Here is a 25,023-nt window from a genome sequence, read left to right as displayed (position 1 = left end):
AAATCTATAATATATGGGAATTACAAAATCTACTCTTTCAAATATGTAACCATACTTTCAACTTGGTTCTCACCCCATCGATGGTTTAATTAAAATATAAAACTTTTTGAATATTTACGTAAATCTAAGCTCCCCAAGAGTTTCGGTAAGGAGGGACGGAGGGAATGAAAGGAGAGAGGATAGCTCGTAAACTTCCTCGATGCCTCTTGCTTTAGACTCATGATTCTTGCAAAACTTTGACGTGAAAGCGGATATTTTAGGCGGTATAAAGAGAATCTAGACACGTAATCCTTCTTTCTCTCTCTCTCTCTCCCACCCCTCCCCTTTTTCCCTTTTTTTCTTCCATTAAATGCAAATAAAAGAAAGACGAAGAAGGAGAAACGAGTTTGTCTCTAGCGAAGGATCTTCAATTTATGCAACGATCCGTCGTCCGTACTTAAGAAGCTTTCGCAGATACGGTCACAGACGAGAAAATAAAAACGTAAATAAGCATCCGTCATATTTACGACGGACGTCGAGTAAAGGACTTTGAAGGTTCACGTCATCGAAGCAGAGTGGCGCAGTGGAAGCGTGCTGGGCCCATAACCCAGAGGTCCGTGGATCGAAACCACGCTCTGCTAAGGGAAAAAGAAAAACCTATCCGTAGCGAGATCGCGCGGATAGGGAAAATAATTCTCTCTTTATTTTTGCAAATTTCTTTCAAGGTTCTCGTTATCTATCTTTATCGAGTAGCTCTTTTTCGTGTAAAATGTCAAATTAAATTTTTCCAAAGTCGTAATCATTAAGAAAATAAAACATCGCTTCCCTTATCTCCGTCAAAAAAGATAGTATTCCAAGTCTTTTACGGATATCGAACGTCGTTACAAGGAGATCAATAAATCCGTCCTACTTATTCGTCGAAATTATTAATCCTATTATATATTAATTATAAATCTAGAATCTCGTTCGAGTGATATCTTTAAACGATTCGATCGAATCTTGTCGAAATCATAAGGCGATTCCTCGCGGGGCAATAATCCTCGGTGCGAAGGCAAATTGAAACGTTGGAACGTGCTGCACGTAAATTAGACCAACTGGTAGACGCGTTCCGCTTACCGACCCTTTTACCGATTAGGACGACGTCGAGGAGGTCGATGACGTTAAAGGCGACGACGAAGGCTCGAGATCGAAAAGACGCACACGCGTGGGACAATGAAGTGGGAGGGAGAGAGAGAGAGAGACCGTAAATAGATCTCGAGAGGATGCAACCCCTTTGCTCGAATCGATACCCGCACCAGCACGCTCTCACGCAGATATTCTACTCACCCTTCGCGTCTCACCGACTTGACAATTGTGTCTCGTACGCGTGCTTCGTCCTCGTGCTCCGTCCGCGTGCCTTGTCCGCGTGCCGCCCCCGTCAAAGCACTCGCTTCAAAGGCATTACGTAGGAGATTCATGGAGATACATGTACATACACGTATACGAACGTGTGCCTCTGATTATTAGCGCGGAAATTGTAATAATAATCATCTCTTGATACGAGATAGATAAGAAAGCTTTCCTTCGATCGCTTTGAATCGGACTTGTTACGAAAATGACGCAAGCTCCGCCTTCATTCCCTATTTCTTGATCCTACGAAGGAAGAACGATGTCCGAGAGAGAGAGAGAGAGAGAGAGTAAAGGACAAAAACACGAATATCCCGGTAAAGATAGTACGTGGATATGTACATTGTGTTATCTTTCCTAACCAGAAACAATCGATAAAAAGAGTACACCGAGTAATCAACCCGTGTCGAGCAAATTTCAGAAGATGCATGGCTGGCTCTTGCCCGATGCAACAATTTTTGTTACTACTTCGTTGTCCATAGAAAAATCTACTCGTAGCAGATTGGTCCCGCGATCGCTCTGCCTTTCTTTGTCATCGGTGCATTCTATGTACTTACTTACCTAACTTGCTTGGTGTCTCCTAAAAAATATGATTGATCGAGAGCCATCCCCAACGAGCTGAAACCTTCGGTACACATAACTGGGCGAGCACACCCTTCGTCATTCTGTCTCTTTCTCTCTCTCTCTCTCTCCTCCCTTTTCTCCGTTTATATATATACATATATACGTATATACACATATATACACGAGATGCATTAAAAAACTCAAACAATGAAGCGAGTAAATAAAGCGCATAGCCGCGCTCTGTTTTGTCAGGCGTACTGCTTGTTTTTCCTACAGCGAACGACGTGTCCGCCGAGCAAACTCCTCCATTACTTTCAAGTAAGTACATTAAAATCCCTTCCGTATTCCTCCTCTTTCCCGTTTGCTTCCCTCCGACCACCCTTTATCTTCATCGCTCTCTCGTGTCCGATAGCTTCCATCGATTCTCTCTCTCTCTCCCTCACTCTCACGAGCAGTACTCTCCCGCACGTTTTCCGCATGGCTACCTCCATCCCAATAATTTTGTCTCTACTCGTAGAAATTTTCTCTAATTACGCGTACACCGATGTGTCACTTCGGATCTTCATTTACTTGCGATATAAAATGCGTGATATAATAGTTTGACGATTATTTGTAAAATCTTTTCAACGTTAAAAACGCAATAATTTTTAGCATAATTGGCAAAAGTTTAGTCGATACTCGTTTCATCGATTGGAACGTTGTTGTCGATTCGAAGATATTTAAAAGCTTTAAAGATCAAAAAGAAAAAGATCTAAGAAGATTCAAGAACGTCGCTAGATTTTGTTTCTCCTCGTGAAACAAGAGGTCGGACGATCGGAACCCCGGCTTTCTTGTTCATCCGTCTTTGAACGGTTCGGCGATTCTTTCAAGAAGTATAATCCTTCTTCTCTTTTTCGTGGCTAAATGAAAGTGGAGTCGTGAAAGCAATATCCATAGAACAAAAGAGAAGCTAATGAAAAGTGTCCGGTAGCAGGAGGTACCGGCTAGCAACGTCGCGTCGTCGCTAGCCATCATCGCTGGCATCGCTACCACCCTCCTGGACGATGCGACAACGAGCAAAGGATAGCATCTACCTTTCTTGCCTCTTTGAGGGAGGACCCACTCATGGAATTCAGTCGAGGTTCTTCCGACCTTTGTTTCCGTATATCTGATAGCCGGACCTTTGCGTTACCTTTCTCTTTTCTCTTTCTTCTCTCTCTCTCTCTCTCTCTCTCTCTTTCTACGACATCCCTCGGGCAACGGACCCACGAAACTTTTCGCTTCATCGGGGAACCGTGAAGGATCGAAGAGAGCTCGCAAATGAGTAGAAAAGAAACGTAGGATGCCCTGGCCTGTGTAAAGCACGTGCTTGGTAATTAAGACTCGACGAAACGGACGACTGCGCTATAAAAGATTCTACGATTACGACGAACGAGGAAAGACGATAGAGATCGATGTTGTTTCCAGTCAGTAGAGATTGCTTGCCGTTGAATAAGAGTACGCAAAAGCGAACAAAAACTCGTTGTAATCGTTACGTTGTAATCAACATTTTATCAAACGAATAAAATTTTTTAGCTCGACGTAAAATTGTCGTTTCTCACATACGTTTGTTTCAATCCTTTGACGAGATAACGTAAGACGATAGGACAAGCTTCCTCGACGAGACTATCGTCAAAGCTTGTTATACTTTAGAATAGTTGAACCCCGTTGTCTCCTTCCGTCTCTTTCCTATAAAATAAGTTCGACCTATGCATCGCGCTCACGTTTTCGGGGTTGATGATGGACATATCGCGGCAGAGCAGGCGGACCCTCGTCAAATCGACCTTTTTTGCGTCCGACTTTAATACGCACGTGCGAGTTCGTTCGTCCCTTCGTACGCACACGCATACGTAGACGCGTGCATACGTGTTCACCCACGCAACTCCGGGAAAACGAATACGATTCCGAGCGAGATAACATTGGATTCGCGAAACTTTGCGATAACGCGTTAGACTGATTAAGCCTCTCGTAATTTTAATCAGACTTCGTTTACAACCTGTAATAATTTTTTGACGTTTCCTCTTCCGTTTTTGCAAATAATTAAAATCGTATAATCGTGAAAGACATACCGTAATCAAGTCGCACCGTAAAGACGTATCGTAATTTAATCGAAATGAAAGTTTCTCGAATCGTTGAAATTCCCAAGTAGAGAGAGCTTTTTTCTTTTTATTCGTTTTTTGCGTTACGAATATCGTATACATCGGGCACAAATCGCCTAGCTTAAATGATTTCGAATGATTTATACGAGAAGGAAGATGAAAGGGATATAAACGACAAAGCCGAAACAATTCTGAGATAACACCGGTAATATCGAGGATAGTCGTTCGAGGCAAGCTGCGGTACTCGTTGCGGCTCGTTGCGGCTCTTGCGTGGCGTTATAATAAGAGGATGTTGCAAATCCGTCTCATTGCTGAGGAAACCCTACTTGGAGGTAGTCTCCGCATCCCCCATTCCCTGGTATACGCGGCATCAATCGCGGATATCGCATCATCTCCATCTGCCCATAAAATCTGCCGTAGCTCGTTAGCTACGCTTGTTACGTTCCGCACCCCAAATTCGGAGCTCGCTCTCACCCCCGTACGCGTTGACTACCCCTCCCGGTTCGCTCTCTCTCTCTCTCTCACTCTCTCGCTATCTCTCTCCGTCAACGACCGATCGAGCGATCTAAAAGAGCGCGCAGTGACGCGAGGCGAAACGATCTCGCGCACGGCGTGTACACCGACTACATAGCATCGCCCCTAATTATTTTAGTTCGAATTCGATGAAAAGCCAGCCGGTGATATTGTGGTTCGAGATATGTACATGGAACGCTCGATACGGTGTCCTACGAAAGCGTTACGAAGATAGAATCGAGAGAATCGAGGAGGCCGCTGTTGCAAGGCGTTTTTCTAGGCGTTTGCACGGATGAAAAAATGTGCACGATTTTTTCATCTAAATCATTGATGCGTGTTCCCCTTTAGAAATATTTTTTTTCTAATGCAAAATTCTGGATTTAAAGGACGAATTAATGAATTGACGTCCTTTACAATTTTTAAGTAAAGAGAAAAAAAGGTATGAGCTTTGACGAAGGAGATTACAACGCTATTAATTCGCCACTCGCTTTTGTCTTCTCACGTCGTTCTCAAGGCGTCGACATTCACTGGCTTTCGGTTGTATCGACAAGAGTCATTCACGAGACACACGTGCATTCGCATCTTTGAAAGAAAACAAATGATTCTTTGTCACCATGCCGCCACTCGGCATCGAATGACGCGCCTCAAAAGGGCATGGCCAGAGATCTTAGTATCATCGAACAGTCTCACACTTCGGCAGGTCGTTAACAATAGAATAAACAAACGAAAATGCTTTCGCTTTTTTTTCTGGAATTATCGACTGACTTCTGAAATGGAATACGTTATTACGTATTCTTTGTTTTCTATTGTTTATTCATTGAGATATTTAATATTGCGGCATTGTTTAATAACTGTTCGTTTCCATCGCAACAATACGAACCGTTTCATAAAACCTTTGGACTTTCATCCAAAGGATAAAATAAAACGGGAAAATAAAATATAGGGAAAGAGAGAGATAGAAGGTCCACAATTAATAATTACACTTCAATCATTTAGTTAATTAGTTTCTGCTCCGTGTTATAATTTGAACTGCGCTGCGTTTCATATTTTGTTAATACAATTAAAATTAATTTTCCCATCCAGTATACAAAGGCAGATCAAAGCCGTAGGTAGATAATTGCACGATTTACTTAGGAGAATTATACCAGGGAAAAAAGTTTCGATATCTAACGCTTCGACCGTCGGACGGACGAAATGTGCTTCGTCGTCTTTGCGATTTCTTCTTTCCTTTGTTTTTCTTTGCCGAAGAATACAATCGTACTGCCAACGAAGAAACGTCCGAGTAGAAGCTCACGAAGCGAATCGATCTTTTCGATGCGTGCCGTAACAAAAGTGACACGATTATTATGGTCGCAATTAATAGAAGGAAAGAGTGACGAGGAATTCTTGATTCTTTTTTCTGCCCCGCCACGTGGATCGTACGAGCGAGGGGGTGCGGTAAAGCGAACGTCGCTCGTCGACTAACGAACCCCGGACGACGTTTCTTCTTTCCGTATGCGTCCTATCGTGATAAAGCCTATACGACTTGTCCTTAATGACCGATTGTACGGTGCGCAGTCGACAAATTAAACGCGAGGCTCATTTATTTAAAACGCATCGCGCGAATTACCGGCGGTGTAGCACCTGCTACTCCATTATAATAATTATTATCAGTCCCTCGTAATTTATCGCATTGAATGCGTAACGTCGATGCCATTTTTATGCGTCGTTAGGCTATCATTTTTTGACTCTTAATATTCCCTTTTAAAATGCTTTCTCGAAAGTCTTCGACTCTTTCCTATTTCCGTACTTTCGAAATTCTCCTAATGCGCGAACGACCATTTCGACGTCGAATTAAAATATTGAACCCTCGTTCAAAATTACTCGTATTTTTTTCTTTTTCCCGTGAAACTACTTCTTATGGAACTACGATTACTTAGTATCGTAACGTTTTCACAAGTTAAGACGAAGTAAAAAGAAACTTTAAAAGCTTATAAAGAGCACGACTTCGTTAAGAAAAAACAGTTTTGTTCGCAAACAAAACGGCAAGGTTAAAGATATAAAATTAACGGCAATTATATAGGACCCTCACGTACTTATTCCTTTTCATCGTAAAGACTCATAATGGATAAGAAAAACGCGAGAGAACGGATGAAATCTCATTTGGAATACAAAGGAGTTCGTTATTCGCTTTCCTCGGCTACGTCGAAGAAACATAGATAGATAATGGATGGTAACAGCTTATAGAATTCATTCGAGATGTGCCAGTGTTCAAACAAAATGAAATGGTTCGCTCTCTGTCGAAAATAATGAGACGTATACTGGATTAAAGAAGGATATAATGAAGGAGATTTTTTTTTCGCGGAATAGCAAACGATTATTATTAAAATTTGTTCTTTGCGCGAAGGAGCGAAGAAGCGTACTTATCGAGGCTTTGTCGGAGAAAAAAGCGCAAGGTATTTCTAGGAGAGGCGTACATACTTGGCAAACCCTAGCAAAGTACCCTTTAATCAGAGAATCGACCCTTTGAAAGCGTCGGCGCGTCGACTCTCGAGTCGCTTTGCGTTCGTATTTATTCTTCGTCTTTTGATTCGCGAAAAAGTTGCTCGCTCTTTCTCCCTCTCCGTCTGTCTCTGTCTCTCTCTCTTGCCCTATCCCACCCCCTTCTTCTCTTGGCATAGCCGTGAAGAGCAAACGCGAGCAAGTTCGGGGATTCGTTCGAGAAGAGAGAAAGAAAGAGTGGGGAAAGTTCACGTGTTACGCATTCGCGTAACGCGCGCCTGCGTGCGAGCTTTTTCAATATCGCTAATGCGTCTCGTCGGACCGTCGAAAACGCGGTAAAAGCGCGAGCACCGGCCACCAAGTGATAAAGTCGCAAAAGTGCGCGCAGCTTTAAAGCTTGACAAATGCGCTCTACCGAATATCGCATATTTCGATCATGAATGACGATAAAGCGTAGCGACTAGTGTCGTTGCTGTTCGTACGAGATAATATAGTAGAAAATTGTTTCCATTTCGAATGGCCACGCGCTGTAAATATCGATTCGCGGGCGAGTACTTGAACGCATTTTTACATTTTCCACCGTATTCGATCGAGCGTGCGATAAGCGGAGAATTAATTATCGTCGATGCGAAACAAACGAGAGAGAAAAATTCGAGTTTCGATTTTATTCGGACGATTTCTGTTTATTTTTTCAGGTCCGATCGATCGAACGGATGAGTGCGGTCGATGAGTTCGAAGCATGAAGACGCATAAAAATCGAAGCAGGTGAATAATCAAGCAGATTAATCGTTTACTCGTCTTCGACTTTGATCGCGAATTCTCGCATTTCTTTCGACGCCAACGATTATGATCGCAAAAAATTTTATTTCTGACGTGACACGAGTACGGCACGGAGCAACGACGCACCGACGAATCTGAAAAAGTCGCAAGCTAAGGTACATTCCTTTATTTTTTTTTTTCGTTTCTCTCTTTGCGCTTCTAAAACACCCGCGTTACGAGATAAAACGAGTGGCCACCGGTGTGAATTATATTTTCTATACCTGCGTCGGAAGTTTACGTTTCGTGTGATCGATGCGTAACATCGAGTGCACACACGTTCGGCATGAGAGCGAAGTGCTGACAAACAAGTCCGAAATGGTTGGAAGCGTAACGCGTTTCGACGTCGTCCGCTATGCACTTCGTTACAAAATTATTTTTATGACATCGATGTACGATACGTCTCCGTCGACGGCACGTGCTCCGCCCGACGAGAGTCTTTCATTTATGATCTGTCATAAAAATGCGTGACGCGAGTACCGTCGCGTGAAAAAATTAAATAAAAAAAAAAAAGAGTAAAAAAAAGTAAAAAAAAAAAAAATAGAAAAAGAAGAAAAGGGTAAAAAAAGCGTACGAGGACGATATCATGAGGAAGCTCGGCGAAATGAATACTCGGACTCGTTTAACGACGACGTGGAAAAACTGACGTTACGAATGGGAATGCACTTCGTCCGTTCTTCGCACTTTTAACGATTTACGGTTTATCGCGATGAAATAAAAAAAAAAAAGAAAATGAAGAAACGAAAGAAAAAAAGGAAAGAAAAAGAAAATAAAAGAAACGAAAGATGTCACTTACTCCGGCGAGGCGCAAAGATCGTGCGTTTATTTCGTTTTTTCGACTTCGTTAATCCGCGCGTTCTCGAAGAAACGAGGAAGACTCGGCTCGACCGTCGTTCATCCGTTCCACTTGATTTCTCGAAAACTCGGCGGTAGTAGCGAGAACGTTCTCCTCCTTGGCGAAGGTGTCTAAAATCGAATCGTTTCTCGATTTATCGTCCGTAAGCTCGCGATAACGTATGCCGCACGACGTCGTTTCCGTTTCATCACGTAGGAAGAAGTCTCTCGTAGCGGGTATTATGCGCATCGGGAAGGAAGAAACAACAACGGTTTGCTTTTTCTACGGGGGATAACGCCGTGAGATTCTTTCGTGTTGGTATATACGTATATGTAAACGCGCGCGCGCGCGCGTCTATGGACATATATATATGTATACACATATATATACAGCTACGTGCATATATCGGCCGACCGTACGTTTACCACTGAAATTCATAGGTAACATGTGTCTTTATGGTTTATGCGTCTGGCCTTACCGTGGATGAACCCTCGAGAAATAGGAGCAACGTTGCTCGTAAGATATTTTATTGTAGCTCGATTTCGAGTTTCCATACCTGCAATAAACTAGATCAAGCCCACGCTTTCCTCCGTGATACTCGGGATAAGGTTTCTCGATTGATTTTCTATGCGTTCAACCTGTAGCGTCGACGAGACGATTGGATCTCGAGTACTATCGAAAAAACTGAGCGAGCATTCGTTTCGTTTGAATGAAATTAGCGCAAACGTTTCCTACGAGAAGAGAAGCTCTTATCTCTGAGAAGAAACATCTTAAAAGTCGGCTATCGTCTTATTTCGAACGACGATCGTGCCCTTTGTCCTACCTTGCTCCGTCCTCGTAAAAAGCAATCCGAAATCTCGTATGGTGTCATTAGTTCACCGAGATAAGATAACGTGCTTTCACCGAAATGAATTACCTGTCGTTTCTTATCGCGAGAGGACATAACTCGCGACTAAATTCTCTCCGTCGAATCTTCCTGGTAATCCCTTTTGCCTAAAACCGCCGACGCGAGAGACAAGTTCTTGACGAGAAGGAGACTGAAAATTTATCCTCGATTTAAATCGAATGTGAAAAACTTGTACCGATATCCGTGTGTCCACAGCAATATTTCCTTTTTCCTCCGTCCCGTTCACCTTTTACCACTTATAATTTGGTCGATAAAAATTATTAGAATCCAAGATATCTCCCGCGACGGCTTAAATCTTTTCTCGTGGAACAATTTCGATCCAGCCGTTTATAAGGAACGATAGTAATACGTCTCAGACCGGATAAAGAGACGGAGGAAACGTGGACGGAGGAGAAAGCTTATACCGGACGATATCAACGTCGTTCTGGCCGGTTGCCCGATACATCGGAATCGTTTTCACTTCGAGATGCTGTTCCAGCTTGTATTGACATCGACCACCGCAGAGACGGACGGTTAATACTCTTTCGATACTCCCCTTCGTCGCTTCTAAAACCTACCATTACCTTCAAATTCGCTGCTAGTTCCTCGAATGGAAGAGGTTTTTACGAACCGAACGATTTGGTTTAGCACAAAACATTCGCCGAGAAACGTAACTTATCGGCGAGCGATATTTTAATCCTTTGATACGCGAAATAGGATAGTAACCGCAACGATAAATCGATATTTCTATCGTTATTATACATCCCTTTGAATAATTTCGATCACTGTCGTTCGCGTAGCGTCTGCGAATTTTTCGGAATAGTTTCAATGAAGTTTTGTTATACTTCTAAACATAATTTTATTATCCGTCGTCGTCTTTCGCGTTTGAGATACTTGAACCGCAAAGTATCCTTTTTAAAACGGATGATATAGACAGAGAGAAAAGTATTTCGGGTCAAGCGGTTTAATTAGCATTAGAAGAAATTCCATGACGTCTCGTGGAACTTTAAGGAAAGTCGGCCGTGTAATTCATTTTCTGCGAGAAAGTTATATTAAATTACTTTTTTCTTCGCATACCTATGTTTTTATCCCTCTCTCTTAACTTCCAAAGTGTTCCACTTATCTTAACTCAACTTTCCTGAAAAACTTTCTTCCGCGTTATGACTTCTCTTGTATGTAATGTGCCAACGATAGATGCGTCAATGATTGCTCTAGGATTTCAATATCAAGGTCATTTTTAATTTAAAAAACTCTACTTTCCATTTAAATTTGACAAAATCCAAAATGACGAAAAAGCGCCTTTCGAAATAATAACTTTCCGACGCAACCCAGCGATACGATCAAATCTCGTTACAAGCACTAATGAATTAGTTCGATGCTATATTTAATGAGATTCGTAAGCTACATTGCAATAACGTTTCTCCAAATAGATGAAATTCCCAAGGACGTTTTTGGTTTGCTCGATTTTATGCAGTCCTTTCAGTTACTCTCTCTCTCTCTCTCTCATCGAGAATTAGGAATTCACAATTTCACTAGAGCAGTCTTTGAAGCGCCGCTCGAATAAGATCGCGCTTACTAGAAAGTTGGTCCGTAGCTGCAGCGACATAGCAGTAAATTACTTATCTGGCATAGAATCAAGGAGGAATCTTCTAGTCACGCCACATTATTTTCCGCGTTCGACGGTGTACAACGACGCGTAACGCCGGAGACCCGAAAGAAACTTTTCCTACGAATGCGAGCCGCTGAGGCGTTACTTTAACCTCGACGGTGTGCCTCATAATTTTGACAAAAAGAATAATCAAAGAAAATCTATACTTTAGTACATATTTCTGAACGGTGGTATATCTTTTTGAAAAGAAAAAAAAATGAATCGAGCCGAGAGGGAAAATTTATAATTTCTTTGGATCTTCGATGTATCCGACCGCTGGTAAATAAAGCATCTATCGATTTCACGACGTTGCTCGTAGTAGCTATAAACTTCGACGAACTCGCTCAGTTATGCATCTGCCTTCCTTAACAAACGTCGTAACGCTCGCTCTTGCAGCGTGGAAGTCGAATTGCGAGCACATTGTAGCAGCATTGTATCGCCGACAATGCGAAGCACGAAAAAGCTTTGCACGCGAGGCGTTCAACCTGGCGGACCCTCGACAGAGTCATACGATATTTAGTCGGACGTGTAACTTCCGCGAGCTCGCACCCGACTCGTAGCTATCACGCACACGCTGTAAAACCGAACTTGCTTTAGAATTCGTTCGTACGGTTCCACTAACTCGGAGATATTCGATACAAAGAGAGGGGAGAGAGAGGAGAGCCGCTATGAATCGGTGGATTCAGAACGCCACAAAAGTTTCTTTCTCAAAGCCGACCTGTATTCGCCACGTTGATTACAACCGTTGTCGTCGTACGTACGAACGCGCCCACATCGATATCAACGCGATACGTTCCTAGGACGTTTCGCGATAGGCGAATGGAAATAGGCCCACGCACGCGTTGCTTTCCAAAATTTATCTTCGTCCTCCGGGACAATATCGATAGTATCGTTTGTTATCTCTCGCTCCATTATCTCGACATTAATAACGTTGAAAAGGGCTCATAAATTCGATACGTTTGTTTTAACGATTTGATTTACATATCCATTGATTCGTCGTAAACATTCTTTTAGTTTACTAGCAGCAATTTTTCAACGTTATCGAATAGTTCTATTCGTTATTTCTCCTTTTTGCTTCTTTCATATTTCCTCTTCTTTTTCCTTTTCTATTATTCTTTTAATCTCTGCGCGTTCGCTCTATTATTTTATCAAGCACGAGAATCACGAAGCGAGGGGTTTCTCGTAATGTTTTAATATTTACAATCTGCTATTTATTACCATCGCTAGATATAAAAGCATTGAAAATCTTTCTTTTATGAAACGGCTATGGATACGTTCGAATTACTTCTGGAACGGGAATTCCGTCTCCCGTTCGTTTTCTTCTTCCTCGTGTCCTCTCTTCCTCAATTTTCAAATATTATACGTTATTTACTTGGATATAACGTTGGTTAGGTGGTCGTATAAAGTGAGACGTATACGTTACTGCGACACGTTACACGAGAGTCGTACCACACACACGTTACATTATTTATTACTTCGCGATCATTTGTACGAACCCGAATATTCCATTCGTTTCACTCCTCTTCCCTATTCAGACGCACGAAACTCACTTCCGTACCTGTTTTCGGTATCCAGAATCGTTGGCCGCTACATAACTAAAATCGAATAAACGTCGAATTAAACCGTGGAAAACGGACTTGACGGCGAACTCGTTTACCTTCGATCGTCCTCGCGAATTATCTTGTTCGAGGTATCCCGCAAAAGTGCATATTTAATGCGTATCTATGCGCTGTGCGAACTACAAGAAAAAAAGAAGAAAAAAATGGAGAGAGAGAGATAAGGGAAAGATGTCGAAAGATCGTATTAAATGACGCGACAAAGGCATTGTGGTATCGAATATATCGGAAGCATTTGCTCGGTCGAACTTTACGCGCGATTCGTAAACGCATCGTTTCCTTTCCACCGTCTGGAGCTTCGCGTAAGGCGTTCGATCGTGAAGGCTTCTTCTCCACGAATGGAAGGAAGGAAGGAAGGAAGGAAGGAAAGAAAGAAATAAAGAAAGAAAGAAGAGCAAGGGAGAAAAAGAAAGAAGCCGAGCGAAAGAGAAGAAAACGTCGATCGTAACGTCCGTGTCTTGGTCGGGCCGTTTCCCTTTTGCTGAGAATCTATCGCGTCGGGCCATCCCTTCGTATTACACGTCTCTCTAGTCCCGAAGTACTTCCCCGAAGCACCCGCGTCGGCCGTTCTTCCTTCGACGCGTTCACCTTCCTCGCACGCTCCACCCTTATCGATTTCGCCCGGTATACAAATCCACCTTCAGGTAACATTAGTCACTCAGCGCTTCCACTGACACACAGTGCTGTTCCGGATAGCGGACCCTGCAGAGTTAGACTCGGGGGCCGTAGAATCGAGATCCTCTTCCTGCCGTTTCTACTAGCACCCTTACACACGCTCGATATTTGTAGTGGTGAACCAGCATGTACGTATACGAACTTGCAAGATTACCCTATCGTTCCGTCTTCCTTTGATCCCTGCGATGCTGGAACCTCGCTCGCTCTCTCTCTCTCTCTCTCTCTCTCCCTCGTCTGCCTTCGACTAACTCGCTTCTGCTCACCCCTTGCGTCCCGCCCCCTCTCTCTCCCCATCTTTCTCACTCTCCACGATCTACCTTCGAGTCTCTCTATACGATCTACACGTGTGTACACGTATCGCATCTACGTAGGTATGCGTACGCGTGTACGGCCGTCCGTATACTTGCGTAGCTATAGGCCATCTCTCTTCCACCCCGGTGACAGTTACAAACGACGCGTTATCTATAAGGATTGTACCCCGAGAGGGCGAAAATGGCGAGCACCTGCTCGCTCTATATCCAACCCTCGTGTCAAACCCTCTCCCGGCTTTACCCCCTGTCTCCTTGCTTCTCGCGTGCGCGCGAGCGCGAGTCTTCCGCTACTCTATAAACTCGTGTCAATGGGAACGCAATCACTTCCAACCCTTTCCCGAGTCGCCCTTTCGAGAAAGAGAGAACTGGCTGGGACCGAGGGCGTTGAAAAAGCGCGAGGGTGAGAGAACCAAGTCGCGTACAAAGAGGAGAGAGAGAGAGAGAGAGAGAGGGAGAAACTACGACGACTCCTGTATACAAATGGGAGAGGCTGTCCGTGGCTCGAGATTAAGTCGAAATGTCGACGGAAGAGGTCGAGCACGAATTTCTTCAGATTTTCCCGTCCACTCTATTGCTCTCGCGCACCATTGAGATACTTTTTCCAAGTTCGGTCGACTTATATTGAGATTTCTACGTGAGATTCTTGCAAAGGCATGTCGACGACTGGACGAACGGACGACTCTTACGACTTTCGTTCGAACGTCGAAAAGGCGTTCGAGTTTATCGTGTCCTCGATCGCGATAACAATTTTTTCGATCGCTACGACGCTCTAAGACGGCCGATGGAAGATTTAGATTCGTCGCGACGTTGATGCGAGTACGCGTTCGCATCTTCGAAATAAATTCCACCCGATGTCGCAATCGGCGAACTAATATCTTCGAATTCGCTCAACGATGCCAACTCGTCCGACAATGTTTTCCTTGTGTCGCAAGTGCCGTTAAGCAATCCCACGATTCCGATATAGTTTCGATATAGTTGATCGCGTTTCGAGGTCGTGAGATTTTCTCGGATCGATATCGATTACGCACTTGTACGCGTAAAGGATGTTTCCGAGATAACTCTAAAATAGATTCACTAATCCTCCATAACGCTCGATTTATAAACGTCAGATACTTCTTCCAAGATATACAGAGATACTTGTCTTAGCGGAGCTATTACCCGTTGAGCGGAAGGAAAAAATTCTGGGCCGATGGAAGCCCCGTCGCCGCGTTTGGTCCCGGTTCCATCGATCACGCTGCTATAAACTCGCCGGACGTTAAAAAAAAAAAAAAAGAACTCGATTCGCTCGGAAAAAGAAAATAGAAGAAAAACGATCGCTGCGATTCGAAGAGTTAACATTTCTAAACCTATTCCCGTCGAATCGTCTTTATTATAAGGCAGAGTACGGTGGATATCGTATGGAAATTTTTCGATCTACTTTCGAGACACCTTGTATGTAAAAGAGAGACGAGTCATGCTCGGAATTCTCGTTCTTTAGAAAAAGCGAAAGGAGAATATTAGAAGGAGGAGCTTGCTCGCTCGACCGCAACGCGAGTAAAAGCTCGGGCGAATCCCTTGCCAATGCACCCGAGTAAATATAAGCGTGACGCGGATCTTGGCACGGACCGGCCGAAAACGTTTTCTCCACCCACACTTCATCCATTATTCGGCCGAACAGGTGTGCGTATTATTACTACGAGCCGAGAGCGTGGAATTCGCGCGTCCCTCGCATATTCTCCCTCGCTTATTCACTCGACTCCGCCTATACGTCTATCTTTCGCTCATACACGATCGCATTACACGCGGTATACGAAAGTGTTGCGCCGCCCTTCCTACGACTTGTCCCGTCATCGTTATTGTCCTCAGAAATGCGACTCTCACTCATAAAAACTACTAATGATTCCCGAGAAGAAAGATGACGAAAGACGAGACGGGAACGAACTTATCGCTTCGTTTTTTCATTTACTAACGAGATACTCGCACGTTTAATAACGTGAGATGACAAAGAAAAAAAAGGGCAAAAGGATAAAAAAGATATATCGAAGAGGGGAGAAGAGAAACGAGAGGAAAAAGGGCAAAGAGCGACGAACGTTTAAAAGCGACGAACGCCCGATCCTCCGCTCGAAACGGTTAAGGGAACGCGCTAAAGGAATTTCGTTATTTACCGGGTACGCATTCTCTGCCATCCGTGGCCAAGCAAATGGATAAGCATTCGCGATAGATGCATTTTATACGGATGACCGTTATCGAGGCGAGCACGAACGCGCCAGTAAAAATAGGTGCCAGAGAAACGTTCCAGCGAGATAGTCGACATGCGCTGAACTTTTGACCTCGTTTGCATACGTAATGCTTGATAAGTTTCACTATATGCTTGTCCCACGGTTCACATCTTTTACTTATATACCGACTCGAACGAACGACCGATACTTTCGTTCTTTGTGGATACGCGAAGGATAGATTTTCGACGAGGCGGAGTAAGGGGAAAAGAAATAAATAAATAAAAATAAAGAGAGAGAACGTTCGAGGTCAAGTTCGGTTTTTCAAGAACGGTCCATGATCGACACAAACGGCGAAACTTTTGCAATTAGCCGAATATGAATGCAACGAAACGATCGTTTGGAAGTTCGCGGCAGGACTTAAATAGAAAGTCGTCTCTAGAATAATGGTCGGTCGTTATTTGGAGAATCGTTTTCTTTCGGAAAGCATTCCTACGGGCAAACCGAGAGAAACGAAGGAAAACGAAGAGACGAGAAGGAGACGGAGGGAGAGGGAGAGAGAGAGAGAGAGAGAGAGGAAGATAAAGAGACCGAGGAGTGCAACGACCAACGGAATTCAAGTTGCGGACGCTTTCGTAGAGGAACGGCACGGAAGGAGATAGCTTTCTTGCGGAACGAAACTTTCACTATTAAATACTAATTCGGCCTAGAATCTCCGAGGTATTGCTCTTTCCCTCTACTCTCTGTATCTCTCCGTCTCTCTCTCTCTCTCTCTCTCTCTCTCTCTCTCTCTCTCTCTCTGTCTCTCTCTCTGGTTCGTTCTCGTATCGAAACTCGATAGCGGTTGCAGATTTACTTCCACGACCGCAGCGAATCAGCCTCTGGTTCCCCGCGGGAGCGTACACCGATCTTTGGATACGCGTACAGACATCGTTAATTGCTCGTACATTGTTGCTAATTTGCTAATAGATCGGCGGATAGTTCGACCAATCCCAATGGAGACTTCTCGAAAGAGAAACGACGAGATCTCCGAATTCGACGCAGCTCCACGAATTCTCTTGAATTCGAGACGCGGATCGTCTACGAGTCGAACGAGGAGAGAGGAACGATGGTCGAAGAGAAAATTACGACGACAACGACGAGCGTAGGTAATCGTGTTCCTAGACACTTTCCAATTCGTGAACGATCGTCTCGAAACTTTTCGCATCGAACGATCGTCGTATAAAATTGAAAAATCGCAAAGAGTCGAACGGACGAACGAAAACCGTGGTAGGTACTCGAGAAACGTAATATATCTGGATAAATGATGAGACCATCGAGATATATCAAAGTCCTTTAAAATTGCGAACCTACGATGTACGGTCGGATGCGTCGTCGACCCTTCCCTTCTTTTCTTTCTTTCTTCTTCGAGTACGACGATGAAAGGACTTTCGTGCAAATACCCGAGGGGTCCATCGTTCGTTTGTTCATCGAATAATTCCATCGTGATTACGAAAGATGAGAAGAAAAGGATACGTGCGCGAAATCGTTACGTCCGTGTAGTTCGTCAAAGTGATTCGTTCCGCGTGCATCCCGACTGTCACGGATTAGACCCACGCGCTGATGGAATATGTACTTCGACGGAACAACCCCTTCTGTTCGACGTTGACAAATATCGATTCTAGACTCGTAGAAACGAGAAAGAGAATAGGCTACCATTTACAAAGTCTTTTGATCGATATTTTTGCTATAAACATCGTCGAAGAGAAAACGAATCGAAAAGAATTTAGAAAATAGGGAAATAAAAGAAGAGGAAAAAAAACGAAGCTTATTATATCGCTTGTAAATCTAAAAAAAACAGCATTACTCGTGTTCGTTATCGTCGACAAATAATAAATTAAATCACATTCGCGTTCTATATAAACACGAGCAATGCCGATTATTATAAATAAAGCTGCATTCGACGAACTGACGAGTCGTCGTAATCGCGTTGTAATCGATTTTCCCGAATAAGCAATTCATTTGAAACGCGAATATAATTACTTTCATTCCGATATCCCTTCCAAATTCGATTATAAAATGATTCTGATTTTCTATGCATTAACGATACGATTCGTGCATGAAATTAATATTAGCATAAGCGGTATTATTAATAAATATTCTAACATTTATCGATACGATCTTAAATCGTACAAATTTCTAAAATATCCGCGTACGAAAGTACTCGCTCTCGGTCTATCTTCGAACGGCAAAGTATTTCGATCGGTATCGTTCGCCGGCAAAATCCTCGACGAGACTGTTTCCCGTAAAACGTTATCGGTGCTGGCGTATACGAGAATACGAGGAGAATCGTGGCTGTACAATGGCCAAAGTCATTCGGACAAGGACGATCGGAAGAATCGACATTCAGCGACTTCGTCGAAGACGATAAAGCACGCTTCTCTGCGGTCGCATCCCCGAGGACAAATATTATTTCCCATCGTGAATGCTTTCTCTCTCTCTCTCTCTCTCTCTCTCTCTCCCTCGGCTGCTCTAAGAACCGAAAGAAAAGAAATGGAAATAGAAAGAGAGGAGCTTAAGCATCCACGACATACGTTTTACCACGTGATGCGATCTATCACGGTTCACTTAATTTCTCATCTCGGTGCAGCTACACCACCAATGACGTTCTCGTTACTCTCCTTCCTCCAGCGTATTGCTGCTCCGCGAAAAGGATTTAGCTCTTCTCCCATCTCGGCGAAATCCGCTTCCGTAAGAACGCGACGCGTCTCGGCTGCGAATCGCCCGTATCCCGATTCCTTTCCGAGAGACTATGCTTTTAAATCCAACAACGTATAGAATGAAAGATCGGGATATAAACGTCTTCGCGTGCGAATCGATTACGCGAACTTCGTCCACGTAGGTAAGACGTATAGGTATACGTTGGATCTTACTTTTATAAGGTGAAACGAGGAAAAGGAATAATATGACGAAAGTCACAAAATTGCGAGCTCATAGAGGGGCGAGATGCAAACGGAGAAGAACATAGAATAAACGATAAAAGATGGAATGATAAAATAAAATTGCTAGGGTTTCGGGCTTCGAACGGCACATTTCACGCATTCGAGCGCTCTCGAATTGAAAAATCCGCGGACGGAATCGCGTATGAAATATTCACGAGCACGATGCCGACATGGCATCGTTACCGAGACGCATCGCGCTAGAAGTACCGAGTCCTCGACGAATTCGCGATGCGAGTGCTCGAGTAGAAGAATAAGGGAATGGTACGAAAGGGAGAAGAGAGAGAGAGAGAGAGCTGCGGAAGGACGCTGCCTCGTTCGATCGATTTCACGAGCACTTACGAACCTCTCCCGACTATCGAGAGAAGAAAAAAAAAGAAGGAGAGAACGTCTTGGCGCAAGAACAGTCGTAGAGCTAAAAAGCGTTTTCGATTCATCCCGCGGCGCGACATCTCGCGAAACTTCGATACTTCGTGGCCAAGTTTAACGAGTTGAGTAGAAAGAGTGTACCGTGGATGACTGGAAAAGGTCGATGCACCGGACAGATGGGTTATCGAAATCGGACGCGGAAAGAAGAGTAAAACAGGTCGATAAAGGAAACGCTTCTCGTTTTCTTCCATTTCTATCTATGTCTCGTTTATCCACGAGGTTCGGTTTCTCTCTCATTTTGTCACCATCCTCGTCATCTTTACCCGACACTTTGAATCGCGATAGAAAATCGTTATGAGAAAGAAAAAGAAGAGTTATTAAAATGTGTGTTGTCTCAGGGAAAGACGTTATGAATATTAAGCGGCCGTACCTGTCGATAAGTATACGTGCACGATCGAGTATCCTTGTTCTCGATCTCCCTCGTACTTTCCACGATATCGATTCCTTCCTTCTCCTTCGCGAACAACAAACATCGCCGCCTCGTGCTCTTGTCGAACAAACGAGATCGATCGGTACCCACATACATTTCGCGAAAATATGCGTCCGACCTTTTTGCTCCTCGAGATATCTCGTCCTCCTGAGCGCGCGCTCTCTCTCCGTCTCTCTCTTTCTCCCTCTCTCTTTATCTCTCACTCTTCTTTCATCCCTTTGAATATTTTACGTTAGATAAATATTCACGCAAAGTTGAAATTCCAAAGTTCCGCGCAACGGAAACCGATACGCCTCAAATGTCTCGGGCTTCGTGTATTTTACCTATCCTAAGAAACTATTCTTTCTCCTTTCACGATACTCTTTCTACTTATTCGACGAGTATATATCGATAAATTATTTCATTCGTTGCATTTTTTTCATTCGCATATAAATTTCAACGCAAACGAATAGCTCTATTTTCGTTACGATCGTACTTCGGAACATCTATTGGATATTAGAGATTACATCTCTCGGGGATTACAAATTCTTTTGCGAATGATCTATAATCGATATTGAAAGGAATAAAAATAAATCGACATTATTAGAAAGATATTAACCCGTAGTTCGCGGATTGATGGAGCGAACGAGCGGATGAGTAGGAAACAATAAAAAAGAAATTTCTCCGTCCTTTTTCCCTCGTTTTATTTTCTTCCCTCTCTTTCGCTCTCTTTCTCGCAAACAAAAAAGGAAATCTTTTGTTCCTTTGCAACACGATCCCTTGTACGATACAAAGGAAAATGATTAATTAATGCAACGAACAGGTCGAGTCGAACTCTAACATCCCCTCGAGCCGTTTGTTCGACGGCCAAACGTGTTATGAAGTATCCGTAAAAAGGTGAGTCTCACGGTCAAACTCGCGAACGTGCGCGCACGCTTTACGGACGCTCAACCAACCATGGAAACTTTACGACGCAATGTACGTTCTTGTAATGTAGTTCAAAGAGAAATAAAGAGCGAGCGAGAGAGAGAGAGAGAGAGAGGGAGAAATAGCCGATGACCAACGCAAAACTTTTAGTTACCGAGACGAGTAGCTTTGCTTGCATCGCGCCACGGATTACCGCGAGATTGCAATTTTGCGGACAGAAAGTTCTCGTCGTTACTTGACAATGAGATTCTGGTCGGAGAGTTTGTTGAAAAATAATTCATCTTCTCTTTCATAAACTTTGTTATCGTCGTGATCGCGTCAAACTCGATAATGATTTCTATTATAGCATGTGCGTTTCGTGCGATAGAATAAATCTATGGATAATATTAAGAACTATTTACGTTATGTATCCACGTAAGCGTTGTACCTACAAGAGTTCGCGAACTTTTCGCGGAATCCAATTAAAACGCGGAACGCATCGCTCCAGGCTCCGTTCTACAACTTCCGACGGGTAAGTACTATTCTTCGTTGGGTATACAACGAAATATATATCGTTATTTCGAACTTTTTCAACAAACAACGAATTAATAATAGCGTTGGCTTTTCTTTACATCGGTAACCTCGGAAAACTAAATTTTCGGTTGGGCGTTATGCTCCACTTGTTTTCTCGAACGGTAAAACGTCGTAGAAAAAAGAAAAGAAGGAAAAAAAGGAGAAAGGAAAAGGGAATCGAAAACAAGAACAAATCGCGCGTATACGCCATAAACTCTAGGCTCGGCGATATTTTTTATTACGATAGATATTTCTAGATTTATTCTTGTTCGGTAACTGCCAATCCAACATCGAGTTTGGAGAGCTTCCGAGAAAACGAAACGGACGACGAGAAGAGGAGAAATATCTTTCGCAAAGAGTGTTTTCTCGTATTCTCTAATTGAGAATGAAATATCGAGCTATAAGCTCTTATTAGAGAAACGGATGAACAAGCGATGGATTTTTCTAACGTCACGGTGACTCTTTCGAACGGCTCTTTCATCGGAGGACCAGAAGTTTCGATTCCCTAGAGCCAGTGACCGGTTCGTCCCAAGTAAGAAACTTTTCCAAAAGTTTCTTTCCCTTGTAGCTGCAAGTTTCGCGTCAACGACGAAAGGATGATCCACGCTCGATCTCAAATGGATTTTTAAAGCGTCCCAAAGAAGAAATCCAAGATTTCGATGCTTTAACGTCAGAGAACGTTACCGTCTTTTTCAGATCTATGTAGGATACGTAGACGAGGTACACGTGTATCTCCCATAACGTCGTAAATAATATTTTTCGGACGTTCCTATCCGTTCGTATTGTAAATTCTACCGGATGATCTATCGGGCAGCGAGCAATGATCGATGTTGCTCAAAATCCTATTATCGCGACGGTAGAAGCGTGTTAATTAAGTATACTTCGTGACGATGAATCAATTCGAACGTAGAACTTTAAATATCCACGCGCATAATATTCAAAGTGCAGGGCGAGTGTAAATTTACCACAATACGCGATATATATCGGTTGTTCCCATGTACGTCGTCCGATGTAATCTGGACTCGGTCATTAAACTGCAATATATGCGATGTGAACTCGCGCACGGAAAGTGACGTTATTAAATGTGTTTACAATGCGTACATAGCAGTAACAATCGGGGAAATGGAGGAACGTATTGTGCGAGGAACGCATATTCGAGAACATTTGAGCGCTAATCGTGAGCAAAGAAGGAGAAACAAAAAACAAGAGAGAGAGAGAGAGAGAGAGAGAGAAAGGAAGGAAAGAAAAAGATGTCGGTTCTACGAATTCGAGGTAACGAACGAAAATGATCGAACGTATTTAAAACGCGAAATTTGGAGATATATACGGATACGTATCCGCATACGTGCTCGCGCTTCATTAGTCGCTTCACGGGTATACAATCCAGTCTTACCAATTCAAACATTTTAAGCGCCTAATCAGCGGATTAACTCCGTCGGAGTCACACCGCAACTCGAAATTCGATTACTCTCGATACGAAGCAGTAACAAGGGTGCGCGGCACCGAGCCGCAAGACTCCGTGTTCCCTCGTGAATCCAAGTTCATATTTCTCTAAAACGTACACCGCGCGTAGCTAGCGTTTCTAGTCTCGTGGTTTTACCTTGTGTAAATCTAACGTTAATGCAAGACGGTCGGTACGTCCGTACAGTTGAAATAAAGCAACACGACTGGTTCCGATATCACGGCGGAAAGACGAAGAGATACACAAAAGGGAAGAGAAGGGGAGTTTACGGATACATTAGCCAATAAACAAGCAATCATGTCGAAGAAGAAGACTTTAAAGGTCACTCGAATAGACGCTTTATGTTTTGCTTTGAAGTAACTCACTTTACGACCGTAAAGTATCATAAACCAGTGTTTTCCCGTACTACGTTTCTCGTTTATTTATCCTGTTATTCCGACCATTGAACCTGCCTGTACGTTAACTTTGCCAGCACTCGTATAAATTTAAGAGTCGTTCCTCTTGAAAATGCGCGTATATTTTTCTTCCTAGCGGTCCTCTTTTTTCCCCGTCCCGTTTCTAGTTCCTCGCGCTTCTCGTTCGCCTTTTTGTAAGAAAGAACACCGTATTGTCATACGCTTCGGGATATCGTATCGCGAATACGTATGTACGCGCGTAAGTACGTATCTACGATACGAACGTGCACGTACAACGTACAAACGTACGTAGAAACGTACGTACAAACGTAAGCACACGCGAATAACACGGGCAACGTTATTTACGAGCACGGTTTGCCCCGTGGTGCCAATCGTAATTGTTAATTTAATTAATTTACGAGCGATAACAATAAGAAATCGATAAAGTGTTGCCGCCGATAATTGGTGAACGCTAATTTCGGTGCCTCCTGTAAACCGTATGTTTCTCTCTCTCTCTCTCTCTCTCGCTCGCTCGCGTGTTTCTATGTTTCTATTTCTCTTTCATAGGATTCCTCGTTGCTCTTGTTATCGTTATGCGAACGAGAACGGCGTGCTATTGTAAATGACATAAATTGGAATCGGTCGATCGTTTGATCCAATTCCAGAGTTCAGAATAGTTTACTCGTTTGGCCTTGATGCGATTTATCGATCTCGAGATATCGTTTTTCTCAAAGTTTATGCAAAACGTGGACGTTGAACGATCCGACGAGTCTTCGAAGTTCTTCCTGTTATTTTCTTGTTGCATTAAAGAGTGAAAGAGATAAGCCCGACGATATCGTTGATTTTTAGTTTACGCGTAATCACGAATCGCGATGCAATATCGTTCGTTAAACGTAACGTTATTCGTTACAAAATTGGACCGTATGGAATGGGAAATGAAGGTAAAACCGATCGTACTTTGGAGCGACGATATATCGAGTGTCAAGTTATGAACGAAGACTTTTATGTAACGTAATTTTATTCTCCGCGTAATTATATATCCGTTATATCGGAGAGAATGTATCGCCGACGGTTCAAACGCGTTGTTCGAGAAACTTTTTATTTAATAATTGTTCTTCTTCTTCAACGACGATCAATTACGATAATAATTAATATCAAGCAGCCAATAAAATATACACGATCTAGGACATAAACTTTGAGGGAATTCAAAACTCAATGGTGCATCGATGAAACGTTTAAATCGATAATTCAACGGCAGCTCGTATATGACGTAATCGCCGTTAAACTTTATCGCATTGGCCGATCGTAGAACTTCCGTGGGCGAACATTGTCCCGGTGCGATCTCGAACAAGTTAATTATCGACCATTGAAATGGTTTTGATCGCGAAAGTGCGGCTTCTCGTTAAATCCATAGAATTTCTCTCGAACGGCGTCAAACCGTGATCGTTGTTATTTCGCATATTAAAGCTTAAGAGAAGTCGTTGAAACAAATCGAAGAAAATTTTCGATTTTTAGCGAGGAAGTTGCGTAGAGACGGCTCCTTTGCTTTCGCCACGAAACAGTCTACAGTCGCTCGTCGACTTTCGATGTCCAGAGCAAGGTGAAGAACGGAAGGCACGCGAACGCCTGTCCTCGCGTTTCTTACTTTTGCGTACGATAGAGGCACGCGCGAACGCGCGGGAGCGAAGCGTTACAGTTCGAAAATTGCGGCAAGAAGAACGGTCTCAGCGAGAGGAACTGGGACGTGCGTGCGGGCCCGCGCGCACGCGTGCTGCAGACCGGCGCATTAACTAGCAAACTTGCGACAGTATGACAAATGATCTTCGAGGTCATTCGCGTGCGGCCGTCC

The 25,023-nt window shown here is 43.4% G+C and overlaps 1 non-coding gene across 1 annotated transcript; it reads left to right on the top strand.

Annotated features, from left to right (window-relative positions):
* The first annotated feature begins 548 nt into the window (after positions 1-548).
* Positions 549-620, top strand: Trnam-cau (transfer RNA methionine (anticodon CAU)). The gene has a single exon. It is a non-coding gene; the product is annotated as a tRNA-Met (tRNA).
* The last annotated feature ends 24,403 nt before the right edge of the window (positions 621-25,023 follow it).

The sequence above is a fragment of the Vespula vulgaris genome, chromosome 22 (assembly GCF_905475345.1).
Source record: "Vespula vulgaris chromosome 22, iyVesVulg1.1, whole genome shotgun sequence".
In the NCBI taxonomy this organism is placed as follows: Eukaryota; Metazoa; Arthropoda; class Insecta; order Hymenoptera; family Vespidae; genus Vespula; species Vespula vulgaris.
The sequence above is the reverse complement of the archived record's forward strand: the minus strand, read 5'-3'. Positions and strand labels throughout refer to the sequence as shown.